This window comes from Scyliorhinus torazame, chromosome 3 (assembly GCF_047496885.1).
Source record: "Scyliorhinus torazame isolate Kashiwa2021f chromosome 3, sScyTor2.1, whole genome shotgun sequence".
Classification (NCBI taxonomy): Eukaryota; Metazoa; Chordata; class Chondrichthyes; order Carcharhiniformes; family Scyliorhinidae; genus Scyliorhinus; species Scyliorhinus torazame.
In genome coordinates this window covers 64,610,481-64,623,210 of record NC_092709.1, presented here as the reverse complement: position 1 = coordinate 64,623,210, position 12,730 = coordinate 64,610,481, and positions in this window count along the sequence as shown.

The window sequence follows — 12,730 nt, the reverse complement described above, 5'->3', positions numbered from 1 at the left end:
AAACATAACATCATCCCAGTTTAGGGCGTATATATTGACCAATACCACTTACATTCCCTCCAGCTTCCCGCTAACCATAATAAATCTACCCCCTGGGTCTTCCTCTATCTTCCCCACCTCAAATGCCACCTTTTTATTAACCAGGATTGCCACCCCCCCTTGTTTAAAATCCAATCCCGAATGGAACACCTGTCCGACCCATCCCTTCTTCAGTCGAACTTGATCTCCCAGCTTCAAGTGCGTCTCTTGCAGCATGGCCATGTCCGCTTTCAGCTGTCTCAAGTGTGCGAACACACGGGCTCTTTTGACCGGCCCATTCAGTCCACAAACAATCCACGTAACCAGCCTGGTCGGGAGAGACCCGACCCCCCTCCCCTGTCGATCAGCCATGACCTTTCCGGAGGTGCGGGCCATGACCCGCCCCTTGGCAGCTACCCCTCCAACCTCCTATAATCCCCCTCCTTGTCAACAGTTTCCCCCCCCTCCCCCATTACGTTAATATTCAGCTCATCCCCCCACTTTGCTTCAGTGAACTAGCCATCCCAGCGAGCCTGGCAGCTCCCGCCCAGACGCCTAGCATCCTACCACCTGCTGGTTCCCCTACCCCCAACTCTTAGTATAAGTTCCCAAAACAATGGCACAAAGCACAAAAAATAAACAAACAATCCCTCCCAAGCTCCAAGCACAGAGGCCCACCCCATCTCCCTTAACAAAATCTTATCTATTCTATCACCCTCACACAGGACTAAATAAGAAAGACCGGACAAAGAAAAACAAATTATACATGTAAAAACTCAAACAGCTTTTCAAACATCGCAACTTAAATTACAGAGTTAAAAGACTAAGGGTTTTAAAAGGGCAACACATAACTTCTAACTCAGTTCTCCACAGTCAAGGTTTTAGATCCTTGTTAGTCTACCAGGTTATTGTCCTTCATGAAGTCCGCCACGTCCTGCGGCGAGCTAAAGTACACCTCATAGGTCACCCAAAGACTGGCCGGGTAAAGCAGACCAAACTTTATTTGCTTCTCGTACAGGGGCGCCTTGACTTTATTAAAACTTGCCCTCCTCTTTGCGAGTTCTGCTCCCAAGTCCTGGTACACCCAGATCTCAGAATCTTCCCACATGCACCATTTCGCCTGCCTGGCCCATCTCATGATGTGTTCCTTATCTAGGAACCGATGCAGCCGTACCACCATCGTCCTCGGGGGCTCAGTTCCCTGGGGCTTATGCATAAACGCCCTATGGGCCCGGTCCACCTCCAACGGCTTGGGGAACGTACTTTCCCCTATTAGCTTCTCTAGCATCTTCCCCACATACGCATCGGCATCCCATTCCTCCGCTCTGGCAGACCGACGATCCGGATATTCTGTCTCCGAGAATGGTTCTTCAGGTCCTCCACCTTGTTGCTAACTTTTGCCTTCATTTAATTGCTCTGTTTTATCACCTTTGCTCTTGAGTCGCCAGGTATCTTTATGATACCGCCACGTGGTTCAAGTCCAAGTAATGATCAATAATCCAATACACCGCTTAGTAAGATTTAAATCAAAGCACATTTATTATACACAGTAATCACTACTCATGTACAAATTCTACGTCTAAGCTACTTCTACAGCTAACAGGCCAATACTTAACTTGGAACTGGCTCACCAGGTCAGGGAAACAAATGGCCTTTTGTTCGGATTCTGAGCCTGCGGGATTCGAAGTTGGTACAGATTGGTAGCTAGGAGCGCCTATCTCGTAGCGAGCGTTGAAGTAAGACTTACTGGATATCGGCGGCGGCTGAACCGGTCACTGTCAAGGGTTGGTTCGCGTTGCTGAGTGACCCGGTCAAGAAGAACGATTTGAACTTGGGCTTAATTCTTATAGTCCCCAGGGGCTTCCCGCCTTTCGGGGCGGACCCTGTACCTGGTTCCAAGTGATTGGACTTTGTCTCAATCACTTGGTTCGATTTTCTCCAATGCTGGAGCGGTTCCCTGATCGATGGGCGCTCCTGAGGTGGTCGTTCACCTCCCTTTGTGTAGGCTTCTGCTGGCGCCAAAGAGTCTGGTTTTGCTTTATGCATCTAAATGTTGCTCATTGTTCCCGGGGATTGCTCATTAATATGCAGATGGCTGGTGTTTTGTTATGCTGATGGTTGCTGGTATCGATCTTGTCTGGCCTTTCCAGAAGTAAATACACACTCAACCTGCAGCTGCTCGTTTGTGTCCTGTTGGCTGACTGTCCCATCAGCCTTTGCTGTTCGCCATTTTAAATCGTGAGTTAGCCAATTTAAATCGGGAGTTAGCCATTTTAACTGGCTACATTCCCTCCTTGTGATCCTAACGCGAAGCGTGAAGGATCACATAACTATGTTGCTTTCCATTCCCTGACCTGGGGGGGGACACTTCCTTCATGGCCTCTGCACTGACCATAGCTATGCAAAAATGTTTTAACTAACAATTCTAAGGGCGCTATGTCAAACAGGGACATGCATTACAAAACATTAAACTGGGAACCTCTAACTATTCTTAATACACTACACTCACTTAAACATTTCATCATCCTAACTTCCTCGACCATACAAACAAAATCATAGCATTTTATACATCAGTCTTCCTGGCTTGGCAGTCAAGCTCAGGATCGTACAATTTACTCCTGAACAGTTCTTTACATTTCTTTATTTACAATAAACACAAGTGATTGCACTTTATTATAGATCGCGGGGGTTGGGGGTCTGGTCGCATCCGAACATAGGGGATCTGATCCTATATACCGTGGTTCGAGCGCGGTAGGCTCTCCTTCTCCATTTCCGTAGACGCATAGTCTGCACTATGCAGCAGAGTATCGCTAATACCAGCAATGTTTCTATTACATAGGACAGAGAGTACCAGGTTATAAACCTGGCACACCAAGATGATGTGGTGTCGCTGGTGACTGGGCTCTGGGTACTGCGGGGAAGTGAAACATTAACGGCTGGGGGGCTTGAAGTCATGGGGTTCGCGTTCACGCGCAACTAAATGTCCATAAACATGATGCTGATCCATATGAAGGAAGTCCTCATGGCTATGGAGGGCGAGGGGGGTGCAGTATGAGGATGGAGAGAGGGTTCAGGGGGTATTCCGAGAAGTTGGAAAAGGCCAATCCGGGCGGAGAAGAGGGGGATATGAGACGATTCTTGGATGAGTTGGAGTTCCCAGAGTTGGAGGAAGAGAAAAGACAGGCATTGGAGGAGCCACTGGGTTGAGTGAGGTGATAGACAACATCAGGGGAATGCAGTCCAGGAAGGCCCTGAGGTTGGACGGCTTTCTGGCGGAGTTTTATAAGCTGTTTGTGACAGAGTTGGCTCCTCACCTACTTGGGATGTTTAGTGAGGCGGTGGAGGGAAAGGGATTGGCATTGCCAGAGATGCTCACACAGGCATTGATTACATTGATCCCGAAGAATGGGAAGGATCTGCTGGAGTGTGGGTCATACAGGCCCATCTCGTTGTTGAATATGGACATGAAATTACTGGCGAAGGTGTGGGCAGGAAAGATGGAGGGGTGTGTGCCAGAGGTGGTCTCTGAGGATCAAATGGGTTTTGTGAAGGGTAGGCAGCTTTCCAGTAACATCAGGAAGCTGTTGAATGTACTTATGACTCCATCAGGGGGTCGGATACCAGAGGTTATTCTTTCTAATGAAGTGGAGAAGGCCTTTGACTGGGTGGAGTGGAGGTACTTGTTTGACATTCTGGGAAGGTTTGGGTTTGGCCGAAGTCTGTGACGTAGGTGCTTCTTTTGTGTGCATCCCCGGTGGCAAGCGTGCGTACGAACGAGGTGAGTTCACCGGGCTTTGGGTTGCACAGGGGAATGAGGCAGGGGCATCCGCTGTGATTTGCGTTGGCGATTGAACCCTTCGGGGGTCTGCTGAGTGGAGAGGGATTTTGAGGGGGGGCCAGGTGTTGTTGTACACAGACGACCTGTTGTTTGTGTCGGACCCACTGGAGAGTATAGGCAGGATCATGGGCCTGTTAGGAAAGGTTTGGGGCCTTCCCGGGTATAAGCTGAATGTTGGGAAGATGAGGTGTTTCCGGTGAACGTGGCGGGCAGGATGCCAATTTGGCGCATTGCTGTTTAAGGTAGTTAGGGAGAGGTTTAGGTATTTGGGGATTCAGGTGGGTGAGTGGGCCACAATGCACAGGTGGAATTTGACAGCGTTAGTGCCGGTTAAGGGGGATTTTAAGAAGTGGGACACTTTGCACTTGACGCTGGCAGGGAGGGTGCAGGTAGTGAAAATGAATGTGCTGCCAAGGTTCCTGTTTGTCATTCAGACCCTCCAGATCTTTCTACCTAAGGCCTTCTTCCAGAGGGTGGAGGCACCGATCTTGGGGTACATGTGGGCAGGAAAGGTGCCACGGGTGAAGAGGGCTCTGTTGCAGAGGCAGAGACAGAAAGGAGGGTTGGCGATCTCCAACCTGCTGCATTATTACTGGACAGGGAATGTGGAGAGGGTGAGGCAATGGTAGGGGGAGGGGCTGGAGTGGGTCAGGTTGGAAAAGGAGTCCTGCAGGGAATCCAGTCTGAGGGCCATGGAGATGGCCCCATTGCTGGTAGCTCCATGGAAGTATATGGGGAGCCCAGTGGTGCAATCACCAGGGGAGATAGATGGAATGTATGGGAATTGGAGGGAGGCGGTGCTGAGACAAGTTAGGGACATGTCATCGGAGGGGTAGCTTGCCGGACTGGACAAGCTGCGGGAGAGGTTTGAGCTGCTGAGGGGCAGTAAGTTTAGGTATTTGTAGGTGCCGTACTTTGCGTGAAAGAAGTGGAGGAAGTTCCCCAAGCTACCGTAGTGCATGCTCTTGGAGCAACTGCTGCTGCCTAACGCCTTGGTGAGAGAAGGTTTGGAGATATATATGGGCGGTTGGGGGAGCAGGGCAGTGAGGACCAAGAGTAAATGGGAGGAGGAGTTGGGGGGGGAAATAGGTTGGGGGCTGTGGAGTGATACGATGCGGCGGGTGAATTCAACCGCCTCAGGCGCGAGGATGAGCTTGATTCAGTTCAAGGTGGTGCATAGGGCAAGGATGAGTGGGTTCTTCCAGGAAGTGGCAGATGGGTGCGGGAAGTGTGGGCGAGGGCCAGTGAATCATGCTCATATGTGCTGGGACTGCGTGAAGCTGGAGAGATACTGGGTGGTGGTGTTCGGAATGCTATCCAAGAAAGTGGGGGTGGAGGTCAAGCCAGACCCTATTGCAATTTTTGTAGCATCGGAAGTGCCGGAGCTTCTGGAGGGGAAGGGTGCCGATGTTGTCTCCTTTGCCTCTCTGATTGCCCGGTGAAGGATCCTGTTAAATTGGAGGTCGGATATGGCACTGACGGCGGTGGCTTGTCCGAGAGAGCTGTACAACTTTCTTCAGTTTAGGAAGATTAAGTTTGAGTTGAGGGGGGTCAGAGGAGTGCTTTAAGGCGCGGTAAGGCATGCTGTTAGGTGAATTGGACATTCTGAATTCTCCCTCTGTGTACGCCGGACTGCGGCGACTAGGGGATTTTCACCAGTAACTCCATTGCAATGTTAATGTAAGCCTACTTGTGACAATAATAAAGATTATTATTATTATTTGAGAAGTTGTTCGTCGGTGGGTGGAGGGATAAAAGGGGAAGAATTGTATAAACTGAGTTGTGATTTGATGGACTGTGTATTTTGCTGATGTTGCTTGTGTTTGGAATAGATCTTCTTTATCAACAGCCCCTGTAGTTCAACATCTATGTGTTGTTGGATAGAACTAGAATCTTCCTGCACCTTCTGACATGGAATCTCCACAGCTGTCCCTGTCATCACCATCACTCCAGTCATCAGGTGAAAATCCAAACGTCTTCCTTACTGGTCCTATCAAAATGTAAGTATCTGTGCTGGTGCATGGTCTGTGCGAATCCTGTGAGTCCACCATACTTTGAGTGAGTGATTTCCCTCAGAAATCATTGTCTTGAAGACCCTGTGACCTTTAAAGACATGGGCCTGGATTTTACCAGCCCTCTGGACTGGCTGGGAGCTGGTGGGTTGTGGGGGAGATGAGGATAAATTGGCAAGGGAAGGCATTATCCTCCTGTTGCCATACCGTCTTGCCAGTACTGGGGAAGGTAGTGGATGGCCATCCCACCTAGAGGCAAATTGAACTACTTAAGTGGCCTATTAAGGGCTTCTTCCCACTATTGCTGGCATTTTCCTAGCTGCGGCAGTGCTTCATGTGCACCTCCTTCAATCTGGTCTATTGCATTTGCGGCTCCCAATGCGTCTACGCTACATTTGAGAGACTAAACGCATACTGGGTGACCATTTTGCAGAACACCTTCGGTCCGTCCGCAAACAGGACCCAGACCTTCCTGTTGCTTTCCATTTCAACTCACCATCATGCTCTCATATCCACATGTCCGTCCATGGCCTGCTGCAATGTTCTACTGAAGCACAGTGCAAAGCTGAGGAACAGCACCTCATCTTCCGATTAGGCACGTTACAGCCTTCCGGACTTAGCATTGAGTTCAACAACTTCAGATTGTAAACTCTGTCCTCCACCTTCACCCCAAAACATGCATGTTAGGTGAATTGGGCATTCTGAATTCTCCCTCAGTGTACCCAAACAGGTACCATAGTGTAGAGACTAGGGGATTTTCACAGTAACTTCATTGCAGTGTTAATGCAAGCCTACTTGGGACACTAATATAGATTAGATTTAATTCTATCAATTTATTTTCATTTCTACCATCAATCTATTTCCGCTCACCATTGTCCCCCCTCCCCTCAACCAACCACACTTGGGCCATCTGTTCCCTGTCCCAGGTTGTCCTTTGCACACTGCTAACCTTTGTTCTGCCATTAACACATTCTGATCTCTGTGATTCAGCATTGCTAGCCACTGTGCCACCCAACTTTGTCTGGGACAAACCCAAATGTATGCCACAGCCCTCTGGAATTCACTTTAATTTATCATCAGTGTTCCAGCTATTTTCAGAGGTCTGAAATTTCACGGGGATCTGTTCTTAGATTTTGGTTAAGTGATCATCCAAATCTTTTCAAAAGCGCATCTCAAAACTTAGGCTTTACTTCACAGGTCAAACTGACATCACAATAACCTCCAGCAACTGTGCCTGCTGAACTGTACCTCCTCTTTCAGAGTGTTGACTGGGTTATGTAGCACAGTTTAGCTTGAAGTCATGCGTAGGCTCATACAATTTTGCACTCTTGTTCATGTGCATAACCACTCAGCAACGTGCTTAATGCTGACTGCACACTGTAATCATTTAAATGAGCAAGAAATGTGAAGGGTGTGTGTGCTGCCTGTAACAGAAGCAATGAACATGGAGTATTCTTTGAACATTGTGATCCCACACCTGTTTTTGAGTGCTATTGAATTTTCTCCCTGTCTTTCCTTTGATGTTACCAAATAATGATGTGCTCATCTGACTTGGTGTCAAAACATTACTGTTACTTTGATCCTTTGACTGGACTTTGAATTTACAAGCAGTTACAATTATTTATATTTAACCTTTTAGATTAACACCATGTGTTTATACAACATATATAAGATTGCAAACTATCCCAAGGCAAAAAACAAACTAACACCAAGCCACATAAAGAGATATTCAGACAGGTGAATAAATGTTTGGTCAAAGAGCTAGGATTTAAGGAGTATCGTAAAGGTGGTGAGAAAGTGGTGGAGAGGTTTAGGGAGGGAATTCCAGAATGTAAGACAGTAGAAAACATGGTCACTAATAATGAGGCGATGGAAGTCAGGGATGCGCCAAGACACCAGAATTGGGCGAGTGCAGAAATCCTGGGAGGGCTGTAATTTTGAATCCCAAACGCCAAATCCCCATAAGTGCATTTTTTCTGTCATTAATTGCACCAACAACTTCAGAACTTGCTGTCTGCAGTAATGAATCTTCCAGATTGGTGTGAGAAATAATACAAATATGCTCTCTCTGATGTAACATCAAGATTAACCATCTCCTTTATAATGGCAGGCCTGTTGTTTTAAAAAGAGCAGGAGCTGCGAGTCGGAGCGGAGATTTAAAAAGGCCTAGTTTCGGGAGCCGTTCGGGGGAGGAGGAGCAGTCTCTGTCAGGGAGAGAACCTGAGAACATCTAAGACCCTCAGAAGTAAGTGATTTTTACTTTTATACCTTTTTCAAATTGTGTGTGTGTGGGGGGGGGGGGGAAACTGAAGTGACATCACAGAAAAGCTGTGACCTGAGAGGCTGGTTGGGAATCTACACTAAATTAAAAAAATTAAGCATTGGTAACTAATTAAACATAATTACTTAATTATAATTTAGAGGGGTATCTAAGCCAGAGATCGGAGAGTACTATATTTAGCTTTCACATTTATATTAGAAATCTAGTGCTAGGAAACAGATAGTTAACAGTAACTTTAAAAGAATTTTTTTTTTTTAACTTTTAATTTTAATTGACTAATTAATTGACGCAATGTCAGTTAGAGGGGTGCAGTGCTCTGACTGTGAGATGTGGCAGGTCCGTGAGGCTTCCAGCGTCCCGGATGGCTTCATCTGCAGAAAGTGCACCCAACTGGAGTTCCTCACAGACCGCATGGTTCGGTTGGAGCAGCAGTTGGATGCACTTATGAGCATGCAGGTGGCGGAAAGCATCATAGATCGCAGTTATATAAATGTGGTCATACCCAAGGTGCAGGCAGAGAAATGGGTGACCACCAGAAAGGGCAGGCAGTCAGTGCAGGAATGCCCTGTGGTTGTCCCCCTCTCAAACAGGTATACCCCTTTGGATACTGTCGGGGGGGGATAGCCTATCAGGGGAAAACAGCAGCAGCCAGAGCAGTGGCACCACGGCTGGCTCTGATGTTCAGAAGGGAGGGTCAAAGCGCAGAAGAGCAATAGTAATAGGGGACTCTATAGTCAGGGGCACAGATAGGCGCTTCTGTGGATGTGAAAGAGACTCCAGGATGGTATTTTGCCTCCCTGGTGCCAGGGTCCAGGATGTCGCCGAACGGGTAGAGGGCATCCTGAAGGGGGAGGGCAAACAGGCAGAGGTTGTTGTACATATTGGTACTAATGACATAGGCAGGAAGGGGCATGAGGTCCTGCAGCAGGAGTTCAGGGAGCTAGGCAGAAAGTTAAAAGACAGGACCTCTAGGGTTGTAATCTCGGGATTACTCCCTGTGCCACGTGTCAGTGAGGCTAGAAATAGGAAGATAGAGCAGCTAAACACGTGGCTAAACAGCTGGTGTAGGAGGGAGGGTTTCCGTTATCTGGACCACTGGGAGCTCTTCCGGGGCAGGTGTGACCTATATAAGAAGGACGGGTTGCATCTAAACTGGAGAGGCATAAATATCCTGGCCGCGAGGTTTGCTAGTGTCACACGGGAGGGTTTAAACTAGTATGGCAGGGGGGTGGGCACGGGAGCAATAGGTCAGAAGGTGAGAGCATTGAGGGAGAACTAGGGAATAGGGACAGTGGGGCTCTGAGGCAGAGCAGACAGCGAGAAGTTGCTGAACACAGCGGGTCTGGTGGCCTGAAGTGCATATGTTTTAATGCAGGAAGTATTACGGGTAAGGCAGGTAAACTTAGAGCTTGGATTAGTACTTGGAACTATGATGTTGTTGCCATTACAGAGACCTGGTTGAGGGAAGGGCAGGATTGGCAGCTAAACGTTCCAGGATTTAGATGTTTCAGGTGGGATAGTGGGGGATGTAAAAGGGGTGGCGGAGTTGCGCTACTGGTTAGGGAGAATATCACAGCTGTATTGCGGGAGGACACCTCAGAGGGCAGTGAGGCTATATGGGTAGAGATCAGGAATAAGAAGGGTGCAGTCACAATGTTGGGGGTTTACTACAGGCCTCCCAGCAGCCAGCGGGAGATAGAGGAGCAGATAGGTAGACAGATTTTGGAAAAGAGTAAAAACAACAGGGTTGTGGTGATGGGAGACTTCAACTTCCCCAATATTGACTGGGACTCACTTAGTGCCAGGGGCTTAGACGGGGCGGAGTTTGTAAGGAGCATCCAGGAGGGCTTCTTTAAACAATATGTAGACAGTCCAACTAGGGAAGGGGTGGTACTGGACCTGGTATTGGGGAATGAGCCTGGCCAGGTGGTAGAAGTTTCAGTAGGGGAGCATTTCGGAAACAGTGACCACAATTCAGTAAGTTTTAAAGTGCTGGTGGACAAGGATAAGAGTGGACCGGCATGTTCCTGTGAGGAAGAAGGATAAATACGGCAATTTTCAGGAACCTTGGATAACGAGAGATATTGTAGGACTCGTCAAAAAGAAAAAGGAGGCATTTGTCAGGGCTAAAAGGCTGGGAACAGACGAAACCCCTGTGGAATATAAGGAAAGTAGGAAGGAACTTAAGCAAGGAGTCAGGAGGGCTAGAAGGGGTCACAAAAAGTCATTGGCAAATAGGGTTAAGGAAAATCCCAAGGCTTTTTACACGTACATAAAAAGCAAGAGGGTAGCCAGGGTAAGGGTTGGCCCACTGAAGGATAGGCAAGGGAATCTATGTGTGGAGCCAGAGGAAATGGGCGAGGTACTAAATGAATACTTTGCATCAGTATTCACCAAAGAGAAGGAATTGGTAGATGTTGAGTCTGGAGAAGGGGGTGTAGATAGCCTGGGTCACATTGAGATCCAAAAAGACGAGGTGTTGGGTGTCTTAAAAAATATTAAGGTAGATAAGTCCCCAGGGCCTGATGGGATCTACCCCAGAATACTGAAGGAGGCTGGAGAGGAAATTGCTGAGGCCTTGACAGAAATCTTTGGATCCTCACTGTCTTCAGGTGATGTCCCGGAGGACTGGCCAATGTTGTTCCTCTGTTTAAGAAGGGTAGCAAGGATAATCCAGGGAAGTACAGGCCGGTGAGCCTTACTTCAGTGGTAGGGAAATTACTGGAGAGAATTCTTCGAGACAGGATCTACTCCCATTTGGAAGCAAATGGACGTATTAGTGAGAGGCAGCATGGTTTTGTGAAGGCGCGGTCATGTCTCACTAACTTGATAGAGTTTTTCGAGGAGGTCACAAAGATGATTGATGCAGGTAGGGCAGTGGATGTTGTCTATATGGACTTCAGTAAGGCCTTTGACAAGGTCCCTCATGGTAGACTAGTACAAAAGGTGAAGTCACACAGGATCAGGGGTGAGCTGGCAAGGTGGATACAGAACTGGCTAGGTCATAGAAGGCAGAGAGTAGCAATGGAAGGATGCTTTTCTAATTGGAGGGCTGTGACCAGTGGTGTTCCACAGGGATCAGTGCTGGGTCCTTTGCTGTTTGTAGTATATATAAATGATTTGGAGGAAAATGTAACTGGTCTGATCAGTAAGTTTGCAGACGACACAAAGGTTGGTGGAATTGCGAATAGCGATGAGGACTGTTAGAGGATACAGCAGGATTTATATTGTTTGGAGACTTGGGCGGAGAGATGGCAGATGGAGTTTAATCCGGACAAATGTGAAGTAATGCATTTTGGAAGGTCTAATGCAGGTAGGGAATATACAGTGAATGGTAGAACCCTCGAGTATTGAAAGTCAGAGAGATCTAGGAGTACAGGTCCACAGGTCACTGAAAGGGGCAACACAGGTGGAGAAGGTAGTCAAGAAGGCATACGGCATGCTTGCCTTCATTGGCCGGGGCATTTGAGTATAAGAATTGGCAAGTCATGTTGCAGCTGTATAGAACCTTAGTTAGGCCACACTTGGAGTATAGTGTTTAATTCTGGTCGCCACACTACCAGAAGGATGTGGAGGTTTTAGAGAGGGTGCAGAAGAGATTTACCAGAATGTTGCCTGGCATGGAGGACATTAGCTATGAGGAGTTCTCACTGGAATGAAGGAGGTTGAGGGGCGACCTGATTGAGGTCTACAAAATTATGAGGGGCATAGACAGAGTGGATAGTCAGAGGCTTTTCCCCGGGGTAGAGGGGTCAATTACTAGGGGGCATAGGTTTAAGGTGAGAGGGGCAAGGTTTAGAGTAGATGTACGAGGCAAGTTTTTTTACACAGAGGGTAGTGGGTGCCTGGAACTCGCTACCGGAGGAGGTGGTGGAAGCAGGGACGATAGTGACATTTAAGGGGCATCTTGACAAATACATGAATAGGATAGGAATAGAGGGATACGGACCCAGGAAGTGTAGAAGATTGTAGTTTAGTCGGGCAGCATGGTCGGCACGGGCTTGGAGGGCCGAAGGGCCTGTTCCTGTGCTGTACATTTCTTTGTTCTTGTTCTTTCTTTGTTAATATATCCAATTCTTCCACAGAACTGGACAATCCAAGATCTGTTTGCAAATTCTACAAGAAATTTATATGCCTGAAATATTTTTGCTTCATAACTTCTTTTAATCACAAATTGTAATCTCATATCAAACTGCAGGAGTAACATATTGCAAAAGTAGAGTCACAAGCTTGCACTATGAAGGTTAATGGGATAGTTGTAAAGAGCTCAGAAAAATATGGGAGGTGGGGGGGATTATCTGCTAGCATTCACTGCAGGCAATAATGCCAAAGCCAGTGAAATATCCCACGAGACTGAGGGGCCGAGAATCTCGGCGGCGAGATTTTGTTCTGAGATTTTCTCCACCCCTCACTGGGGGTTGAAGAGAGACTTGCCCGAGCAGTTCCCTGGCACTGCCCCTTGTTAAGAATTGGGGAAAATTATTATTAGAAAAACAAAGTAAGTAAAACAGGGAATTAATTAGAGGCAGACATCTGGGGATATGGTGAAATAGAAATTTGCCTATCAGTGGAAAACAAAGT